Source organism: Solea senegalensis, linkage group LG6, assembly GCF_019176455.1.
Source record: "Solea senegalensis isolate Sse05_10M linkage group LG6, IFAPA_SoseM_1, whole genome shotgun sequence".
In the NCBI taxonomy this organism is placed as follows: domain Eukaryota; kingdom Metazoa; phylum Chordata; class Actinopteri; order Pleuronectiformes; family Soleidae; genus Solea; species Solea senegalensis.
In genome coordinates, this window is record NC_058026.1 from 10,669,204 (window position 1) to 10,693,272 (window position 24,069).

A 24,069-nucleotide genomic window follows, 5' to 3' on the forward strand; every position below is an offset into this window, starting at 1 on the left:
TTTCCCATTTAGAGTAAAATAAACAATGAAGCACAGCACATGCAGTACGAGGAAAGATCAGTGTGATTTATGGATACTATCGTCCGATAGGGGTCTGGCTGCAGGTGACGTCTCTGAAACTTCTGGTTTCAAAAACTGCCGGTCAGTTTGGGACTCTTGGCGCTTCACAACAGGAGATTATGTCCGTTTTTATACAGTCTATGGATACACCACAGAGTGCTTCACTGCCACTATGGTAAAATGAATGCTGGAAAAAGAAACTCAGGCTCCTGCAGTCACATGTTTGTGGTAAATAATGCAAACTACCCTGGTGCCTTACGGGCTTCAAACTTGGCAAAACTATGCCCAACTTTTCCTTGGCAGCTCCGTCTCCATTGTTATATCACATGCATGTGGGTGAGTGTGACATACTGACAATATCGTTCAAATTGTAAGTGTGTTGAATACGAGTAAAGCCCTTTGCTTTGTTGCTATAGCATAGTTAGTTTGTCATTAGTTATCCAAAATGTGGAATTTTAATATGAAAAGAAGGAAATATGACAGCAGCACTGAGCCAACTCACTAACTGAGGCCTTTTCAATACAGCCTAACAAGTATACACAAGGTATCTCCTCACTGTCTGGCATTAACAGTGGGGTGTCTGTGTGTCAGCTGCCCTCTGCCTGACCCAGTCAGTCACCCAGAGGAAGGAGTGATTAGTGGGACTGTAGTGGCAGGAGCCCACCTGCTCTGACTCAATGGAAGCCCTCACACAGCTAGCCCTGCGAGAGTCAACAGAATTTTAATCACATACACAAAGACACATTTGCACAGACAAAGACACATGTACTCACAAAGCCGGTTGAGTACACACACATGCACGCACAGAAAAATATACACATTAGGAACGCTCCCTCACACATACTCTTTCATCCTCGCAGATAGATAGGGAGAGGAAGGAGGCAGAGGAGTGATAAAGGCTCAGACAGCACTGACAGGGGGTTAAGAGGGAGGGACGGAGGGAGGAAGGAAGGGAGGAGGAGGAGCGTTTCCTGGAGAGACGGGGCAAGCAGGATATGCAGAAGGAGAAGGAGGAGGAGAAGGAGGAGGAGGGGAAACACAGGGGTGGCTTGTTCCAAGCAGAGGTTGTGTCCTTAGTCTGAACATGCTAGTGTCACACAGAGGGACAAAACACTGGCTGGACACTTCCCCATGTACAACACACCAGAGAGCCCAACACACACACACACAAGGACCTGTGCATAAACCATGTCTTATATTCATGCACACAGCACAGGCAAATGCAGACATGCAATGACACGCACACCTTCACTTTTCCTTGCAGGTGACAGTTTGGACTCAGGTAATGAAATAAAGCATCTGTGTTGCAACTTCTATGGAGATAAAACCCTGGAGGATTGTGTGTAAGAGGATCACCCTCTTTCTCCTTCTCAGCCTCCTTTTTTTTATCTGCCAAGCCTGTTTTGTTGACTGCTTTTCTTCAGTCTGCTGCCCCTTCTATCTCTGTCTGCTCCCTTTTCTTCTGCCTCTCTTTTTTCATCTCTCTCTCTCTCTCTCTCTCTCTCTCTCTCGCACCCTCTCCCTTGGCACAGTGTGGCTTGTTAGGCCTGTAATAGAGCTGCCATTGTTTGATCAGGGAAGCAACAGGAACTGTTTCCCTGCTAGCCCAGCTCTGTCGGTATGTGTGCGTTTGTGTGTGAAACGTTATATTTCAGGAAGGTGCCCATCATTGTGTGTGGTTATGTACTGCATATACTGGAATGCATGTGTGTGTGTGTGTGTGAAAGCAGTGTACATGTCTCTGCAGCAAGCATGCAGAGTTTCTCTCTGAAGTGTAAGTAAGTATGGCAATAAGCTTTATGTTGTACAAATGCCCCTCATGATTGTTCCTTATGACTACAAACTTCCCCCATGCGGTCTTAAGCGATTTAACCTCTGAACATGACCTCCGTTTGCTTCAGGGTTTTGTTTTTTGCTCACACACACACACACACACACACACACACACACACAGACCTATTCAAAACCACACTGTAACACTTCATTTTCACACATGCTTTCCTTGCCCTGCATTACTGCAACATTCTCGATCTCCTTTCTCTGCTGATAATACCCCCATTCCACATCTCAAAATGCCCCCATCTCCTGTTACATGACCTGTCTCTCATGTGTGTGTGTGTGTGTGTGTGTGTGTGCACACGTGTGATGCTCCATTAACTTTAGTGGTGACAGGCCTTTGATACAGCCACCGCACCTTAATCCCAACATGAGGGAAATAGACAGAGAGTGATTGAGAGAGAGAGAGAGAGAGAGAGAGAGGTAGACTTTTGTTTGACTTTATTTAAAAGGCTAATCTCATGTAAATGGTTGTGAGCGCATTAGGTTTTATCGTGAGAGATTGCGGCATACATTGCATCATGCGAGCTCTTGGCTTACAGACGCAGGATTTAAACTTAAATGAATTTGTCGTTTCATTTTGGTTAAAATGTCGTGGTGAAGGACAACCTTGGAATGAACTGTTACCCAAACCAAACAGCGATAGTTTAATTAATTGAGAACACATGCTTTCTTTTGCTTCCTGTGGGAAGTGATTGCCACAATATAACGGTTCGCCGATGGTGTTTTAGACACTCAAGCTTCACATTTGCCACGATAGATGCATTATCTCGTTCTGTGAACGTTGTTTTTCATCCTACTCATGAAAGGCAAATGGAGAAAATCTCCAACGTCACTGTATTCCAACAGCGGAGCGAGTGAGGTGGAAGCGCTGCAGTCTACAAACAAAAGGGGTTAATACAGACGGATCTGGACTGAATTAAAATATTTGAGAACAATGTGTTTGAGTTATTGTTTCATATATGAACATCTGTGGTGTTTTATTAATCTTGTCAGCTACCTCAACACCAAATGAAAAATAGATCAAGACCACATTATGCGCGTTCAAAAAATTCAGATGCTATATTTGACTTAATTAGTAAAAGATTGTGTCACACTCGATCTTGTAAAGTCGACATCAAAGACTCGTCGGTATTGGCATTCAATCGGTTCTGTGATTGATGGTAAATGTCTAGTTTGGATAAAGTTTGCGGGCCGCTGGGTGTGGTGGAATCATTATTGTAAGACTTCCAGAAAGATTCTCTGCAAGCCTTGCACTCTGGGAAGACAGCTTTGACATGTGTTTACCATTTTGCCATCACACAGGGGGAAGATTTATGACAATCTCCTCCACTTCTAATCAGGAGGGTATTTTTTGTTCTTCTTCCTTTTTAATGTCTGTCTTCTGTGAGAAAAGTGGTTGCTTCACTCTGCCAGGTGGTGTGTGTATGTGTGTGCACATGACTGATGAGGTATTTGGCAATCGGAGAGCAGGTTTAATAATAACTGATATCTCCCTGGATGCTTTCAGACCCTGTTGCAGCTGGGAGCGGTCTGTGATGCCTCCGGACCCTAACGTGAAGAGAAAAGATGAGGCTTAGAAAGTCGGGGAAGAGGGACCGAGACAGAGACCGCAGATAAAGGAAGAGGGAGGGAAGGTGTGAGCTGACATCTGCCTGGCATTCTTTCACCTTGACCATTTAAGTTCCCCCTCCCCCTTGGATTTCATGAAGTAGGAGGGAAAAATGACATCGCTCATCTGACAAAGACAAACATCAAACATCACCACTGTCTGACACTTCCTCCTCAGAGGTGCTGTGCTTGTGTGTGTATGTGTACTTTCTTTCACAGGCCTCTGGTCTGGTGATGAACTCAGTGCCTCTGCCAGGGCTCTACACACTGAGAGATAGTGAGGCTTTTCATGCTCTCAGCTGGCAGGCTGTGTGTATATGTGTATGTGAGTGAGGAAAAAAGAGAGAGGATCCCCTCGCCATGGATGCCTGGATACGTCTAACTCTCACACACAACAGAGAGAGCAGGATAGACATTGCACACATCGGTATGTCGCGTCCTTATGTACCCTGCAGACGCACAAACACACACCCGGAGCAAGAGAGAGAGAGAGAACCCTAACAGCGCGGACTCCAACAGTGCCTCTTTGACAGATTTAAGTAAATAGCAGCAAACAAGCGATTATTTTTGGCAGAGCAGGCTGCAGCCTATTCCAAGAACCAGGGGAGGTCCAAAGGGAATGGAGGGAGATGAAATCACATAAACAGATGTGATTAAAGTGAATATCATATGTGTCATTACTCATTCAGACGTTGCACTCCTTCACTTGTCCACACTTAGACAAAAGGGCCAGCAGACACAAGAGCTCTGCCTGTTGCTGCTGCTCTCATTTGGTTTATGTTCAAGCCAACCCTGAGAAATATTTTTAACAGCTCAGGGTCTAAACATACTGCGCGGCATCAACACTGCCACACCAACACAAAGTGCCGTACTATATATGTTCTGTGTTACTCTCATACACACGCGCACACATCAACAAACTGAGATGCGTTCTTTGAAAGCCGATGTGAATCAACGTGTAGAAAGGCAGCAGGATCAGTGTGAAATCTGAATTCTATTTCTATTTCACATGTTTCTTTCTTGAACTTTGCGAGGGGTAAATGTGCACACGCACATCCACATCCATTGCCAGGTCAGAGAGTCTGATGCTGATATGGCACTGCCACATACACACTGGTGAGTCAGGGTGTGCAGGGTCAAAGGGAGATCACGGCGCTGTCAGCGCAGATTGTGCCACATATCGGTTTGACTGAGGCAAGTGGCAACATAGGCAATTAAAATTAAAATGTGAAAAGGAACAGGATTTAACTAATGGGTACTGTTGAAATCCCAAGTCTCCTCCTCACCTGCCTCATCACTGCCACACCTACCTGGACCACACCCCTAATCCTATATGACCCGCTCCTTCCGCCCTTTGACCCCCCTATTTTCCCTTTTGATACTACATATTGCTTGAAGATTTACTTATTGTTTGTGTTTCATCATACTAGATTCCTGAGTTTAATCTTTTGCTAAAGAGAGGAAAGTAAAAGTGGATGCATTATTGATGTAAGTCTAAGACAACCTAATTTCTTATTGTATATTTGATACTTTCTAGATTGTAATATTTCCTTTATCATTTTCGTATGGACAAATCATCCACCATTACCCCTCATCACCAACTACCGTTCACCTGGAAATAAAACATTGGAACTTGGAAAGCTGCCTGGATCCTGTGTTTAATATGATGTTCAGAGAATCACTGCCAATAGAGTACAGTTTCTTCAGGTACAGATGGAGCTGCAGGTGACACTTGAAGCTATGTACCCGAGTCATGGCTGATGAGGAAATGTGTGGTGTTCCAAGAGCATTTGTATTATTTTTGGACATATACAAATGTGCGTAAGCATACTTCTTATTTAATGAAGGGGTTGTTTCAGTGTGAGGCTGATTCTCAATCTTAGGAAATGTCAAACACTATCTGACATGGACTCCTAAAAACATATCTCTTGCAATGTTGTAGGTAATGGGGGAAAATAGGCTACAGGTGATGACACTTTACTCACACTTTACCCCTGAAGGTAAGGTACAGCTACTATATTTCCATAAGCACACAGCTGCAACTGAAGCCAAGCCAAAGATCCAGGTAATGTAAATTATATAGGATTTGTCACCACAGACCACCCTCGAGGCTCGCATGTGTTAAACCTGGGGAGAAACTTGTCAGGTTTGTTTACTGAAAGCCTCATGAATCATAGGGTAAAGTCAAGACATGTCTACAGTTGGAAAAAAACAAGAAAAGTAAAAATAGGATGAAATAAAATCTAATTATGTACTAGGTGCATCTGGGCTTGTTAAGGCGGCTGTAATCGAATTAGCTCCACTGAAACTATTTCAGAGACTAAATGTAAAACTGACTAAGTCTGTGTTGGAATGTTAGGGAAACACAAATCTGGGTCAACAGTGATAAAAGAGATTGATGCAGGCATGTTTTGGATAAAAGGGTCAAAATGACAGCACAATATTTTTTTTGGCTTTGACATGGAATCTAAATTGCCATCATGTAATGGTATGGATGTAAAAATGGATTCATATTTCCATATTTTTAGGGCAGGGGGTGATTATCTTAGTTTACGTGGGGTTAGTTTGTTCAAACGGAATGAAAGTCTGTTTTATTAGGCTGATCATGAGCGCCGACCTCATGAAATGTGTAGCTGAATAAAATGAATCAAAGATCAGATGGAGTGGAGACATAGATAAGTTGTGTTTGTTGGCAGATGTGATGTCAGTGCCACACAGACGGGGCCCTCGGGGAAAACATTTACTGGCCCCCTTACTAACACCTCTGTGTGTGTGTGTGTGAGAGAGAGAGCGAGTGCGAGTGTACATTTATTGGCCCCCTGCTGCCACCTCTGGGGAGGAGCCGTCCAAGTGCTGAGTGACACACGCTGCTTAGTGTCTTAATGGAGGGAGAGGAGGGCCAGCCAAACCACAGCCTCTAGACTGGGATTGCACAGCCTGTAATTATGAAGAGAAGTAAAAGTTGCTCAGCGTGTGTGTGTGTCTTGTATTGGTTACCTCTTTAGGAACTTTTCTGGCATAAACACTGGCCTTGTCGGGACCAGAAGTCCACCAAAATGTGCAGAACCTCATTACTTAGGAACCAGTTGAGATTAGGGCAAAGATTTTGAATTGTGGTTAGGTTAAGATTAGGCATTAACTGGTTAAGGATAACATTTTGTTTAGACTGCCCTAAAAAGAATAGCTGTGCAAAACAGAGATAGAGGAAAATGGACAATGTCTCCTCATAACCACAAATGAATGTTAGTTGTGTGCGCCAGTGCACGTCTGTTATGTGTTATTGTGGGTATGTGTGATTTCTTTAGCACAGCCGTGTATAACAACACCATGTGTCTCCTGCTACTCCAGCTGTGGCCATGCTGACACACACATATTACACACACACACACACACAAACATGCGCACACACCAAAAAGGACAAATGAAAGTTGTTGGGAACTGGAGCTGTGTTCAATTAGAGTAACCACATATTTACAAACAGTGGGGGGAAAGCTGCCTTTCTATGATTCATCAGCCAAGCGGCACACTTGCACTTTTGACTCCAGGCCTGCCTCTCCCAACTGCAAAGCAATGAACGAAGGAGGGAAAGAACAGAGGGACAGAGGGAGAGAAGGAGGGAGATGACAGGGTGTGGACAGAATGAAAAACACACACATGCCCGCTGGCTGTACATGTGTGAGCAACCACATAAACAAATACATATGTGTGCATACAAACACTTGTGCAAATTAAATGAGCTCATTTAAACTCCTGTGGTGTGAACTAAAAGCACACAGATCCACACAGAAACCTGCCTACTTTCAGAAAATGAATGATAGCCTCCAACACAGAAGATAAATAGTGTTTGGGATTGGGAGTCCCTGATGGACAAATACGTTGCAAATTTATAAATTAGCTCTCCACCATTTTATCTTCTTTAACAAGAAATGCATGATAAAAATGTTTAAGTAGTACTTCTCGTGACGGGTACTGCTTTTTCTGCACTAGTTTGCGCAGTTTTATGCAAAAATGCACCTGTATTCCAAAGCCTTCTTCCACTATTCCAAACTCTCTATTGAAACTATTTATTTTCAGAGTTGAGTTTGCAGCCGGTGGTGACTTGCTCATTGTCTGACACTGCAAAGCCAAATCAGTTCCATGCTAGTGAAGAGACTAATCCCTTTGAGGAACAATTATTCACCGTTTGTTGCCATTTTTATTAGGCCTTATATCCATACAAAACTAGAAGTGTGACGTTTTTCTTTATTTACTCTAAATGTGCCCTTCCCATGCCTAAAAAGCTGTCGTCAAAAGCTGCTCATGTGCATGTGGCAAACATGAGAGCGCCATCAAAGAACAGAAACCAGCAACGGCCTTGTTTTTCTTCCTCGGCTGTCAGCGCCTTTAGAGAGAGCGAACGGAGGCGCAACGCTCGGCGTGTGAGTGCTGTTTGTCTTGACATGACCTTGGTGTCTGTGTGTGCACGTGTGTGTGTGTGTGTGTGTGTACGCATGCATGCACATCTGTGTGGTGAACCACATCAGAGAGCAACGAAGAGACTCAGTTGTTATGACCTCTGACCCTGGCATGCTCCAAGACAGAGGGAGGGTGGTGGAGGAGGAGAAAGAAGACAGTTACGCCCCACACACACACACACACCCACACACAAAAGCATATACAAGGGGGATACAGACTCTAGCCTAAATTTACAACAGCTACAAAAACCACCATGGATATGAGCTGCAGCGATATATTATCTTGTCTTTTAAAGGGCCTGTGAGCAAGCACACACACACACACACACACAGGAGTGCATCATTTACACGCATATATTATGAACATTAAAACAGTAACACAGATAACTTAATTTCCTTTCTGTGCTCTCAGTGTGTCTTCTTCTGTGGTGCACCTCTCACTTCCTCCATCCTGTTGAACCTGTCTGTGTGTGTGTTGCCGCGTCTCCTTGACTCAATCAGTTGCAAATGTTCAGAACGATTCTCATCTGACTTTTGGCATGACAATGTAGGACAAATGGAAACATTTCTTGGCCCTTGGATGAGAACTTTATCTGTCTCTCTTTTCATTGTTTGTGCAAAATTAATCCTTCAAAGGTGATCTCTCTCTCTCTCTCTTCGACATCTTTACTGCATTTATTTTTAGCCGAGGGCGGATATAGCCTAAAACATCAAATGCTGGTTAAGCATGTGTGTGCATGGCATATGAGTCACTTAATCGGTGTATGCGAGTGTGTTTTAACATGTTTGTCCAACCTGCAACAAATGAGTCATTCACTCGGTGTGTGAATGTGTGTCCACATTGTGCGTGTGTGTGTGTCACAGCTGTAATAACTTACAGCTCCCTGCATTTCAGCTATGCTGTCACGGTCCATTATAATGTTCCTTCTCACACACACACACATTCACACTCTCAATATTTCTGAAAGAGACTCATTTGAAAACAAGAATATCCCAGTCGAGAATCAGAGAAATGTACCTCAAAAACCTGCTCGCTCTGATCACTCTGGGTCTGTGCCGTCAGCTACAGTTACAGAAATAACATCTTCTACAGGTGCTGACAGCATGTGCCTGTATCTGTGGCCCCATGCACTGCATGCAACCGCTGTGTGTGCTGGGCATTCAGTGTGACTGCACTGTGTACAGTACATATATGACTGCATACTTGTGCGTCTTTGTGTGTACATAAAGCAGCCCTTGACAGCCACTGGGGGTGGCAGAGGTGTGTTTGCCTTGGCAGCAATACAGCATTCCACATTCCTCTGTGATATTCAGTACTGTGACCTCAGGAAACCCGCCCTGCAGAGAAGCTCTCTCTCTCTCTCTCTTATGTTCCTCTTCTCTCTACAGACTCAGTTTCTTTCTCTCTTGGCACCTCCCCACTTCTCTCTCTCTCTCTCTCTCCTCCCCCATTTCTCGCTGTTTTTCTCTCCGCCCTCTTTTCATATCTGCACTTGGGAAGTCACACATGCTCATACATACCCCTTCACTGCCGGGTTTATTTTCCCCTCCTTTCTTCTCTTTTACACTTTCTTCACAGCACTCCCCCAACTAAACTAAAAAGTATAAGCACGCATCTCTCGCTACTCTCACCGAAAGTTCACATTTCATACTGTCCCCGTCACTAAATGTTTATCACTCAGGCGCATGAGTGCAAGAACGAGCAGATGCCTTCTCTGTTTCACATGGACATTTACTGACAGTTACTGAGTATTGCATAAATACTGGTTATTGTCTGTTTTCCTGATCACTTCTCCTTCGAAAAAAAAACATTCTATCCTGTTATGAGTCAGCAGGCTCCTCCCCTAGCTCCTCCCTCTTCTCTTCAAGGCCAGGCCTACATGCCCAGAGAGACATTTCACCTGAGATGACCCCACACTCAGGGCAGGGCGGTTCCTCCTCCTTTCCTCCCTCCCTGCTTACTGCCCTCGCTCCAGCTTAGGCTGTAAAATACTACACATACTTAAAGCACATGGCCGCAACACCTGGCACTAAGAGGCAAAAGGCGAAAAGGAAGACAAAGAAATCAGCAAGCAGGAGACCTGTGCAGAAGAGCTGCACATACATTCATATTGTGATGTACTATGCAGGAATAGTCGAAAATGTGGTAAATGTAGTACATTTTGGAGGTCACAAAAAGGTCACCAAACCCCACCAATAAAGTACTAAGATATCCTGATTAGTCAGTAAGTGTTAAAGTTACAAGTAAAATGAGGCCTCCCCCGTATCTACTGTGTGCAGTGTGTGCACTGTGTGCTTGACCCACATACAGCAGAGCAGGAGGAGCAGGGGTGAACTGAGGTAAAGGGTGGAGCAGCCAGTCAAACCTCTTATCTCCCAGTCACTGTGACACATCCGTCTATCGCAAGTGTACCTGGCCTGAGTTCAACTGCAAAACCACAATAGAGACAGGACAGTGAACTTACACATACGTACATGAATGTGTGTATGTGGTAGTGTATGATTTTTCTTTGCTCCAATCTTTAGCACCTTGTCAGGAAGAATATTACTCACAGGGACCAAAATCTGGAGGTAGCAACTCATTTCTGAGGCTGTAGTTAAAGTAGGTAAGATGTTATTTGTGGTCAGATTAAGGTCAAGGTTCGGCATTAATGGGTTAAAGGTTTTGGTTAGGTTGCCCAAACGAATGGAAGTCCTTGCAGTGTCCTAACAAGAATAGCTGTGCAAACTTTGCTTTCTTTGTATTTGTTATCTCTTTCTGGGATAAATAGGACCAGGCAGAATCACATTTCTAAGGGACAGGTTAAGGGCTAAGAGTTGAATTGTGGTTAGGTCACGTTTCAGATTAAGAATTACCTGGTCATGGTTAAGGTTACGGATAACGATTTGCTTCGACTGTCAAAATGGAAGCCATTGCAGTGTCCTAAAAAGAATAGCTCCACAAACTGGAGTGTGTGTGTGTGTGTGTGTGTGTGTGTGTGTGTGTAGAGTTGTCAGAGATGACGTGTGCATGCATCAAACTCACAGAAGCTTAGTACCTCAAGAAAAACGAATGGATCAAAAATGTATTTAAAGGCTTAGGTCAAACTACACGTTTATGAGTGCGGTGCATACGTGATTATACACTTTCTTTTAGACGAGAAATATATGAATATTTTTTCTTTTAAACCGGATGACTGAGAACACATGTGCAAGCATATGTGAGTTTGTGGGAGTATCTGTGTGAACGCACATGTGCATGTGTGTCTGCAAGACTATGAGTGAGCACATGTGTGTGTGTTTTGGATTAAGAGCTTCACCCCTGGACCTCGAAATTAGATAGGGGATTAGCAGGACACATCCGCCACCTGGCATTTTAAGCTCCGCAATTACAACAACAACTTTTAATCAACAACAGCCACATGTGTTCCACATACAGTCAAAACCCGGCAACTCATTCTTCTTCTTACTCATCCTCTGCTCTCCCAGGCTGTCACTGAGCTGACCCCACAACAACACAAGGCCACAACTGTAAGCAATCATTTTTTTTATTTAGCCTGATAATGACTCACTGTATTAATGAGGATCAGCCTAGATTGTGACTTGTTAGCACTAGTCAAGGATTTAGCCTCCGGACTGACTTTTATCAAGACTTTTGGCACAAGCAGTTGGTGCTAGACATCCCATTAGCACCTGTCCAAGCCATTCGCCGTCTGAAGAGCATGGGGCAGCGCTGGTGGCTCAGTGATGCCCTGGGAAAATTCTTCACTCTAGTTTTGTAACATGCTCCAGAGGTCACAGGTCAGGGTTGGTTACAGAGAAGCACCTCTAGAGCTGGTGAGGATCCAGTGTCTTGTTCAAGGCCACATACACAGAGAGAACTTGAAAACCACAAGAGCTTCAGCCTGACACACAGCTGCTGTTATTCAAACCCTCTAGTGCCACGGTAACTAAAAACTGGGAGCGAAAAAGTAAAACATTGATTCACGCAATCTTAATGAAAAATGGACGAAAATTCCATATTAGTTATTGGACCTGTGACAGTGTGACACATAGGTAGGCTACTGACTGTGCATTCTCCCTGATAGATAACAATAACAATATCCAGTCCAGTTGGTGGCAAACAGATACAGAAAAGAAGGCAGTGAGCATGGAGGAACACTCGATCAGGACAAGCATATCAGGCAAATGTTTGGGCCTATTTTCAGTGACAACCATAAAGCCCTCTAATATGCAGCTCACCAGCGTTACATCCAAACCCCCTTAATTGGGCCCCTTTATGAGTAGTGTCATGCAGCGGCATCGGTGAGAAAAGGTCTCAACGGTCCAAACGCACTGACGCCATCAGTGTTAAGACCCATCCAACAACTGCTTTCTATTTTGTGCGTGTGTGGTATAGAAAGTATTTGGTCATCTGATGTTTGTAAGTGTGTATATTTTTGAGTTATTCATGGTTAAAAATAAAGTGGTAAGCACCGACAGCATTGTTATGAGGGCTTAGGATGTACAGGTGATGAGGGTGGGAAGGGACGGTGAAGGGCCCTAATTAGCTTCTTTACTAAGTAGGTTATCTACTGTAGGTCCTCACTGAGGAGTGAGGAGGTCCACACAAATACCTCACGCCAAAGAAATAAAAAAGCATCAAGGGTCAAACCCTTGACAATTCTGCTCCATTCCATATCCAGCACACAGTGGGGAGGATGACACGGCAGGCTAGCAACCAAACTAAACACAAACAGCAGCCAGACACCATGAAAGGAAAAGATATCATGTTCTTTTTCATGCACACCTCCATTTTACACTCTAAAACACATACACAAAAGTCCTTCTGTATTCAAGAAGCACTCTAAACCACTAAATGAGTGGAAAGAAATAATTAGCCTATATAGCAGAAATCACTGCCAGTGACTTTCAAACATGCACAGTGAAAAGTAAAATACACTTTCCAAGCCTCATTACGCATAAATAAAATTGTACCTTTAATTCTGAGAAACTGTGAAAAGCAAAGCGGTTTTAAACTCAAGTATAAAGGAATGCAAAAATAAAAAAAATCCCTATCAAATGGAAACAAAGGGGGGAAACAAAGAGAAAGGGAGCACAGGTCCAAGGGTTTTCTTCACTACAGCTACATTTCCATCCAACAGCTCAGATAGCAATCTACCACAAATTAGGCCCAGATTTCTTTAATTGACCATCGTGTTGCTATTAAGGATGAAGTGCCACCTTGTATTAATACTCTCTAAGAAAGTGATGGCAAACAAAGAAGAGAACCAGAAGAGGGAGGGAGAGAGAGAGAGAGAGGGAGAGAGAGAGAGAGAGAGAATGATTAGCCTGAAAGAGAAAAAAAAATGAACAGAAGGAATCTGAGAAGGAGATGGAACCAGAGAGAGTGGGACAGAGGAGGCTAATTGCAGGAAAGGGGGCTCATTAGTCCATCACTATTCTCAATCTAACCCTAAATTGTAAGGTCAGGGGGAGAAGAGAGAGCAACTAAAGAAAAGAAAGAGACAAACAAGGATGGAGCAGCTTTATAATACTCCATCTCATGTCTCGAACTCCCCCCCCTCCATTGTTTAGGTTTCTACCTCTGGCCTCTTTACACGAGCTGGCAGCGCTGAGCATGCACCCTGCCGCCAGCCCCGTCATGGATCACACATCATATCTCCTTACACACCTCACATGACGAATGCACCATTTCCCTGCCACAGGCTGAGCTCACTTAGTGAAGAAGAAACACTGACTTTGTCCCCACAAAAAAAAGAGAGAGAGAAAGAAATGTTTCAGGAAGACACTCACAGGACAAAGTTCTGATTGAACCGTCCATAAATCCCTTTACAATCTCCCTCATCAAACTCAAAGCTAAGCTCAGTGATATTGTACACTGCTACTTTAATCAAGTGGAAACCTACTGTAGCCACAATTGGCCCGTGACCAATTACGAATACTGACTCATAGTTTAAGAGAGCTGGGTGATGAGATATCCATTCCTTCCCTGCAGAGTAAATGTGTTGCCCTACCCACCCTCTGTGCAGTTAAAATCTGGAATGCACCGAACAGGGAGCAGCAGAGTTTTAGTCAGGCTGCACTACAGAGTCCATTTCTGTCGGATAGCAAAAGACTGGCTGCCTGAACTGAACTCGGTTTTCATAACAGAGAATGTGAGTCACGCACACCTTTTTAGAAAATGACTACCACTGTTTTTCAGTATTCCATGACTTGCTGTATAAATTCTGTGGAAAATAGCACTCGCCAATGACCATAATACCACCTCTGATGTGTAAGGTGCACTTCAGCTCCCGGGTACACCCTAGACAGGTCACCAGTCCATCACAAGGCCAACACACAGAGACAAACAACTATTCACTCTCACACTCGCACCTACGATCAATTTAGAGTTTCCAATTAGCCTAATCCTGTGGGACTGTGGGTGGAAACTAGAGTACCCGGAGAGAACCCACACACACACACACACACACGGGGGAACATGCAAACTCCACACAGAAAGGCCCTTGGTCGAACTGGGATCCAAACCGGACAACTTCTTGTGAGGCACCACCATGTGGGCTCAAAAGCACTTTATTAGGCCTGTTATTGAACAGCCATAGTGTGAAGTGGTTTAAAATCAGCAGAGCCCTATACATCTCCAGTCTCCTTAGCTCAGTCACACAGATGAGAGCCTACTGTACCAGGCTACCCATGTTTTAGCTGTGTGTGCGCGCGTGTACTTGCATTTTCTACCTTTTCTGGCATAAACACTGACCTTGTCAGGACCAGCAGGCCTCATAGAGACTAATAAGAATACGGTAGAGGTTAAGTTAAGTTAAGGGATAAGATTTTGTAGTTGGAATAAGGTTAGTTTAGGCTGTCCAAATGAATGCATGTCCTTAAAAGGATAAGTGCACAAACCTGTGTGTGTGTAAACATGGTGAAACAGATCACCGCACATTCCCACAGAAAGCCATGCACACATAAAACTACAGTTTAATATGGAAGGAAAAATGAGTTCTTCGAAAAATACACAATAAACCCTCCTGAGTGAATTTCATTTCTTGTCTATATTGTTTGCTACCTGATGGTTTTCTGTTTCACTCATAAAACCATATTGCCTCAACAGATGCACAGCGCTGAGCACATCATAATCGAGCATTTAAATATCATATCAAGTTCTGGCAAGACACACGGAGCCAAATGTGTGCCGCTGAATATTTACACACTACAGGAGAAAGGACATTGTTCCAAAAAAAAAAAAAAAATGTATATGCTCATACATTATACATAGGAAATGCATCCCTCTGCTGCTTCTCTTCCTCTCGTTCTCTCATCTCCCTCTCTAATGTGGGAAGCGGCACTGGGCACAGAGCCATGCCACATCAATATGCGCTCTGGTGAAACGCTTCCCCTGCTTCGCCCATGCTGCACTCACCGAAGCCTGCAGCAGTGGAAGTGGTGGCTAATGTAATGGATATGGCAGGTCATGTTAGCTGGTAGTTAGCGAACGGAGGTTAGCAAGCTAGCACTCCCACTGTGGCTGTGGCACGCCAGAGCCAGCCTGGCCTTGTTGTAGCGACCTGCAGCGGCTACAGCACTTTGACGCCGACAACGGCAGCCAGTGCCACCCTGAAGCCACCTTGGATTCTACCCAGGCAAGGTTCCCTGGGAGCTTTGGTTGCCATGGTGCCAGCCGAATTTGGGTCCAATAAACATGAGGCGAACAGGCAGCAAGCTGGGGAGGGGGCTTTGGGATGGCAAGACAGCGGCTCAGGAGAAGGGGTGCTTTGGGTTATCTTAAGATCAATCCTGTGGTTTTTAAATAAAAAAAAGGCCTGCTTAGAGAAAGCAGGACATTTAAGGAACATTATTGTTAATCTAAAGGAAGACAGGCAGTGACAGAGCACTAAAAGCTGCTGAACAATAAAAGTGTTTTTAAAAGACATTCTTGGTAATCTGAATGAAAAGATGAACGTTTTAACATTATGTCTGAAGTTAGAGCATAAGCGTTCGAAGCTCGGCTGTGTCATTAAGTGAAGGTGACGGATGCACATCTCATATCCTACTCTGCAAGGCCACCTCTATGATGTGAGACGTGCTTTCAACAATTAAAAGCAGGTTAAAATGGAATGAGAATTGTTTATATTTACATCTAAATGTGCTGCAGTTACATTACATAAGCCACATTAAAGCATTTGAAAGGTGGCACTTGGCGTCTCTGTTTCATAAAATATTAATTGGTTGGAGGTGATTTCACCCTGATCCCTATACTCACAAACTCTTAATTAAAAAGTTTACACGATGGCAATGCGCAAAAGGACTTTTTAGCACTTAGTTTACACTTAACTCCCCTCGCCGACGAGCTGAATTATGAACAGCTGAATCGGAAAGACACGCTCACCACCTTGCTGTGGCCAGTTTACCACAGTGTCCCTGAGACCCTGAGACTCTGCTCCTTCCAAACTCTTAGTTGCGTTAAAGAGAGACCCGCTGCTTGGCTCATAGGACTGCAAATTGTGCAAAATAGAGCCCAGCGCTGTCTGGAAAAAATAACCATGTATAATGAGCAAACAGAGACATATGCACACATGCACTCTCACAGGCACATGCCTGTGCATAGAGGCACATATGGCTTTGCCAAACAAACACTACCCGCGACACCGCTTTGTACTAGACACAAAAATACACACTGTTGTCGGCCTATCCCGCAAATTCTAACCCCAAATACTCAATCCTCGGCTGAATCCACGCTGGCAATATAAAGAACAAACAAAACCAACCCCCATCTTACCCCACTCATTAAGACGGTGCCCACCTCCCACCTGCTCTGCACCCCCTCCAAACCATTCCACTCCAAACTCATCCTGTTATCTAAACAAGCGTCGTCCTCTCGTCAGCGTCGGTGGGTTCCTTTCTCTTTCTCCTCAGAGAAAAGAGAGACTCTCCTGTTCACACATGAATGGAGTCTTTTGATGAGGCAGCAAGCCTTGTTTACTGCCACTCCATTTATTTACCGGCCTGTTTTTCAAGTCGTCATTGAGGGACACTCTACCAAACACTCTCCCACCCCTCAAACTCACCCAGCTATCCCCCCGCCCCCCACTGCATCTTCTACTTATCGGCATCAACTGTCCGCTTAACAATCGTACATATAATATACACTACCCCCCTCCAATCCCTTGTCGTTCCCTATCCCGTTTCATCCTTCTTTCTACTCTCCATCAAGTGTCCTAGATCTGTGTCCAAACTGATATGAAGCTTACTCGCTTGCACGGACGCATGCCAAATTTGATTCTTTGCATTGTGTTTGGGCTTCTCATTCCCCATCACCCCACTTTCTGCATTCTCCCAGGAGTTCTTCTTCTTCTCATGGTGTAACAAATACTGAAAGATCCCCTCGCAAAGGCGGTCTCTAACAGACAACGCTTGGCCTACATTGCTGCGAAACCCCGAAGGAATTTCAACTCAGATGATGACATCAATTTAAATTTTTCAAACTAAATAATAGGTGATAAAAATGAATCGAACGTTCTACAAATCCAAAGTGATACAGATTAGTACACTGAACTCTCAGTAACCTCAGCCAAATTAAAAATGCTTCTTATCACGTTATCTCAATCAATTAGAATGCAGGAGTCAAATTTGAAATGTAAAGATACTGTTAAAAATATATATATATATGAAAAAAAAGCCAGACCAACTGAGTGGCTGGTGAGAAAACTTCTTTGCACACACAATGAAAGAATCATTTGAGAATTTATAAAAGAAAACTCACAGTGAAGGCCCACAGCCCAAGACAGCCTACTTTCATGGCAGAAATAAGGATAATGGTCCTATTGAGCGCTAAAATGTTGGTGCTTACAAGTTATTATACATTTTTCTGTAGCTGCAAACAGGAGTCCAGGGTGCTAATGAGGCTAGGGGAGGGCTTTCATTTGAACCCTAAAAAGGAATAAAAGAAAAGGGGAACAAGTGAAAGAAAGAAAAGAAAGGAGAACAAAGTGAGGATCAGAGGGAGGAGGTTGGCAGGAGCTGTGTATGAAAATTTGGCGTCTTCCATACAGAGCGATAGCATCGTGCCAAAAACGGCCACCGACACAACTCCTCTCACAACTCCCCTCACTTTCTGAACATCAAACTCCTTTGCTAGGTTATATTTGCCTACATCTTCTCTTTATTCTTCCACCCCCATGTGCAAAATAAAATGAAAACTGAGTTTATTTTTATACATTTATTTCTAAACCTGTTTTTTTTCCTCTCTTTTTTTTCCTTTAGAGACCGCTACAAAAGTGGCGCTTCTTAACAGGAAAAGTATTTGTAAAGGAAAACCTTATTAAAATAAAACAGCAAACAAAAATAATGATATAAAAAAAAGAGGCAGTGATGCTTTGGATTTAAGACGTGACTCTCATCCTAAAATGACTGTGTGGTGCTGAGTAGCACTGTGTTAGCCAGACTAAGCAGCTGATGCCAGAGCCTCGCTGTGAGTGCAGCCCGGTGAATAAGCCATGTTCTTTGGCTCTCCCTATTTTCTGGCTGGCATGCCTGATAGTGAGCACTGGCTACTGCACTTTTTTTTTCTTGCTCCTTCTTCTTCTTCTTCTCCTCCTTCTCTTCTGTCTCTCTGAGGTCGGGAAACCCTCCTGAGTGGGTATATGGTTTTTGGGGACAGACACATTTCATGGTTGGCGCCGCTACAAAAGCCTGAAAAGAGACCCGGCACTGGGAAGACACAGTATTAATACAGACAATAACACCCCCTCGCTGCTTCTGACTCTCTCTTTTCTCAATAACCTCTTTCTTTTATTTTCTTCGTCTTCTTTTACCCTTTATTCCTCCCCTTCTTTTGCTCTCCAGGGTTTTTTTAAATAAAAAAATGGGAAGCTTAGCTCAAGAATTAACTTTTTATCACTGCGTGCTTAGCCTACACCCATTTTTATGACAATCATTAATGTGTTTTAATGTGTAATTAAATGTCAACAGTGGGTATTATTTTCTGAGTTTAGTAGCGTGTGAGTGTAAACACCCTTTTTTCCCTGTAGACGTAAGAAAAAAAAAGGCATGATCCACTCCAAAGAGATCAAGGAAAATATTCATTTACATATAAAATTGACCACTACATCAATTTAAATAATAAAATACAAGTATTTTGAAACTTATATTTTTTTCAAAATCAATATTCAAATAATATTTCTGACAAAAATTAATAATGGATATTTTAAGCAGAATTTTGTGAAAATCACAAATCAAATTAAATTATAAAAATGTCTTTATAGGAGTGGGGGAAATGTATGCATTTGTTTCGGAAGAAAATATGTAATTGTTACTGACAGCAAAGCTCTAGAAATGCTTTTTTACTTGTGACGTCTCTCAATGGAGAACTTCACCCAAGGAGGTCATTAAAACAAAGAGAATCAGGGGAAAATGTATTTTAATAAAAGTGAAACGGCACAAATGGCCTCAATTCTCTGTTCTGCCATGAAACTGCTTTACTGAATTGTCTAGAATAATTTATTTACCACATATTTCCCCCCCCCTCACACACACACACACACTAACTCTCTGCACAAAAGGGAACAGATGCGGAGAAATGTTCAGGGGTTTCACTAAAATGGAAGCTTGTGATCGCCGTGTAAAAACCAAAAATAAAAACAAGGGGGTGTTCACGGCACCGCGGGCCAGTTTTCACTGGTCAATTTAATAGGAGACCAAACAACAACATTGTTTTTGAGTCGCCTTGCTCATTTTATTTTTATTCTCCCTGGGGTCTGCTTGTGTCATCGTGGTTTCATGAGATAAATGCAGACCCTGAGGTTTTGGATCAATCTTTGTATGTCTGTGACGCACAGAGTGTGTGTGCGTGTGTGTGTGTGTGTGTGTTTAGGAGCGAGTGAGCACACACCAGGGCTTTGGCTAGCCCGATACCATTAGCAATCCAAATACACAGACTTTTTTTTCCAAAGCCAAGAATAGTGTGAGAAGTCTCCTGCTCGCTCTGTCTCTCTAATGTGACGGGGTTCTCCTTCTATCTTAACCCTTCGGATTTGAAATGCAGCCACCTCAGTGTGGCCGTGATACCAGATAGAAACACAGAAGACGACGTGAGCGCGTCTATAAACGAGGGCCGTAAGCAAACATTTACCGGTGCCAAAACCGCTCTGCGTGTCGAGAGCTTTTCTTAGCCGTCATGGGCCACGTTCCCACCACACACACAATAAAAAAAAAAAAAAAACCCTCAGACGTGACTGACTCTCTTCTCCTCAGTGTCGAGATTTCATTTAATCAAAACTCAATGCTCACTTCACTGCTGAGGGTCATCCTAAGCTGCGTGCACACACTGACACAAACAAAAACACTTAGACACAAGGACAGTTCACCCGGCCTTGTGATGTCATGGGAGCCGGAGAAGAGATCCAGGAAGTCATTAATAACAGATTACTTTCACAGGGAAAAATCTTTTTACTAAGCCGCGGAGGAATCCATCATGGTACCCGGTCAACTTTTAACACATTAATCGCCATTCACCAGGTTAGTTATGATTGTCAGGATTCTCCTCTCTGCTCCTCTCTTCTTCTTCTTCCACATTCCTGCCTGTTGTGCCATCATAAATCTGATACTCTAGAAGTTTTCCTCATTTATTTTTATTTTTTGTGAATCCATCCTGTGGTCAGTAAGCTGGCTGGGGAGGAGGGAGGGGGTGCTGCTGGCCACAGCAATAGGGTTTCTCTGGGCTTTCTCACAGCATCGTCCAAGGCATGACTACTGCTGTAGCGAGAGGGAGAGAGAAAGGGAGAGAGAGAGGCGGGATCTGGCAGCGCAGAGCGTGGAGTGTGGAGCGGTCATGGCAGAAATGGCACGGCGAGCACATTTCACACCTCCCTCAGAGTGACTGCAAATTTCCTGTACTGCACTTTTGATTGGAAACACATTCGAAACATCTTTTCATAATCACACTTACGACGTACAAAAGAGAGAAGAGAAAAAGGGGGGGAAAAAAAGAAGAGCTGGAAGACTGAGGTCCAAAGTATGACTAAGTGCCCTGAGCTAACTTTGGACCTGACAAATGTGTTCTTTTTGTAATCTTGCGTTTTTTTGTCCAACTTGAATAAATCAGAAATGTGATGAGTCTGAGCTAAAACAGCAGAAAGACTATAAATTAAACAGTCCACTGAACACTCGGAGACACAGTGAAATGATTTCTACTCAGATGGTGTACATGTGGACCCACCTATACAGCAGTCAGACTAACAGAAGTGAGAACCACATCTAAAATAGAACAATGGACTAAGACTATCTGGCACACCTCATTCACTGGCTATCAAAGGCTGGTTGCCAGTTTATGGTTCTCTGGCAGACCTTCGGCACCTCCAGGCCAACAGATCACTATCTCCACAATAATACATGTCATTCTCTCTTAATAAAACACTAAAATAATGCACTGCTCAGTGTAGTGCACCACAAATTTGCCAGTATTTCAGTTACAAGGTTCAACCATGTGTCAATCCAGCTGCTGCTGCTGCTGCTCTTTTATCTGAGGTGCCTGAAATAGCGAGGTTTGTGTACTGTGGCAGCACGGTTTGCTCTGCTTCTGCTGTGGTGTTTTACACTTCGTAACACAGAGGATCTCGAAGGCTGTCTGGCTACAGAACAGCCTGAGAAAGCCTGACGGCAAGCCCAGAGATTCCCTGTGGCAGCTTTTGCCACGCTGTCATAAACAAAACACAAGACGTCTTTCTCTTCTTCCCACACCAACGGGACCCGGGCGCTGCCAAACAGAACAATCACTATCGCAGCCTCTCCTCCGTTCCAACTCGCTCTCTCTCCCTCTCTCTGTGTGTCTCCTACAATATAAACAAAAGAGATCAGCAGAGGCTTTACCTCTGTGAGAGCAACAATGAGGGCGATGTTTAAGGAGACAAAACAAAAGTGTGCACGGGATCAAAAAAGGAGCAAGGAAGACAGAGATGCTAAAGGCTGACAAAACGCAAACCAAACAAAAACAAACAACGAGCACATCGCGTCACGCCGGGAATGACTGGGGAAAGAAAATGCAACCGTGCAATCGCTGTAACAAATTCAGGCTTTCATACCTGTTCATATATATGCACTTGCAACTTAAGGGTAAAGGACAACTGGTTGCAGGGACAGTGGTTTACCATGTGTTATTCCTACAGCAGGATCCAGAGAGTTTCTGCATCCAGACTTAAACTGAGCGTGGACTCTTTGGAGGTGGATCAAAGTCGCAAGGCACACTACTTAAGATAAGAGAGCACACTGTGTCGGTCCTCATTACAAATGGGCAGTGCACTGGGAAGCCTCTCGAAACAGTCACCTGTTTTTAGTCCTGTACACCAAACAGCTGTGGTGCTTGATGTCATAATAAAGACAACGTACATTCATTTATCTACAGATTGCATGTGTGCAGTTAGTGTGTAGTAAAATATACTTCAATCTTACCTCATACGGTGAAAGAACATCTACCATAATAGCACAAATGATGTATTCAGTGTACTGGGTTTTGTTCATGGACCCAAATATACTGCAGTTTTTATAATTATACAGCATACTACACTAGATTATAATTTCTACCTAAATTAAAAAGAAAAAAACATATAAGGTGATTTTTATCCAGGAGCAATTTTTTATTTACATTTTTGCTCAAACTACCTGAGCTAAGATGAAACAAATATAAAAAATAAAATTAATAAATAAAATTAAATCAAATAATATATTTTGTTGAAAATTATAAAATCAACAACAAACCACTGAACAAATAAAAATCAACTACATTACAATACGCACAAGTCCCCTAATCACCTTGAAACCTGTGGTCCCTGGTTTGTCTTGCCCCATCACAATATTATATATTGTTAGTAGTCAGTCTTTTGTTTGTCTCTGTTGTTATTGTCATGTTAAAATGTTTTTCTTATTTTATTTCCGTTGGCTTTAGTGAATGTACTTGAGTACAGGGACTAAAGATGTAAATTACCCAGTGGCTATAATCTGGCATGTACACATCGATGTTAATTAATGTAAAATGTCCAAATCAAATAAATACATACTTGAACAGAAGAAATAACCAGCAAAATATCAAGACGAACATCTTCAGTCAACGTCAGGACGGGCAACTATCGACGATAGTTTACCAATGCCACAGACAGAACAACAGAGTGAAGCTGGAGCTCGTGCCAGGGTTTGGCTCAGGCCGTGTGAGGTGTTTGGCCTGGACCGAGGGTTGTGAGTGTTGTGTGTGTGTGTATTACAGGGAGGGAGGGAGAGGGAGAGAGGGAGAGAGAGAGAGAAGAAGTCTGCTGCAATTGCATTTGGCTACACTTATGTTAGCAGCTGCCATAAGAGTTCTGCTTAAGCAGAGAGTGGGTGTATGTACATACAGTATATACATTTATATGTGAGAGTGTGTGAGTGTGTGTGTGAAACTTCCAGAAAATTCCAGCTGAGATAATATTAGGTTATGAGCATGCGTTTGTATACGTAGCCAACAAATGGTAAAGTCGTGTGTGTATTTGGAGGATTTGGCTGTGAAATGCCTTGTGCTTGCATGTGTGAGTGTTTGCTGTGACAGGGTTTTTTTTATAATGTGGAGGGAAAGGAATAAAAAAAAAAAAACCACTACTACGCAGGCAGTGTTTTGGCCGCGTGTGAAGAGTCTGTGCACTGTAGGCTACAGTGATGTTTGGCCGGGTGTGAGAGTGTGTATCCGTGATGGTGGCTGAGATACAACAATGTTTATCTGTATCAAACTGCATCTATGACAGTGCTTGGCCGGACGCGCGCGTTGTGTGGGTGTGTGTACGCGATCGTGACTAAAACTGTGTTTTGGCTTGATGTGTGCAAGTGCATCACAAAGATGACAGAGTTGTTTTTCCTTTTTCTTTTTTTTAACTGGATGTGTGTATCTTTATTTAGCTGTGTTTGTATATGTGTGCATGGGTGTGAAGGTGGCTGCAATAGTACTGGCTGTCTGTAAGCACTGGCATTTTGTTGGTGAGTGTGTGTTTGGCAGCCAGGTCCGACGTGGTGCTAGTATTCAGGCAGACGGTGAAGGCGACAGCAGCCTGCGGCCTGAGAGCAGGAGACTCGCGGCTCTGCTGCTTCTCTCTTCACACACACACACACACAC

General features: G+C 43.5%; 1 protein-coding gene across 14 annotated transcripts in view; it reads right to left on the minus strand.

Moving 5' to 3' along the window:
* The window catches only part of nfixb (nuclear factor I/Xb), a 101,483-nt gene that overhangs the window by 43,869 nt on the left and 33,545 nt on the right, over window positions 1-24,069 (minus strand). The window lies entirely within an intron of this gene.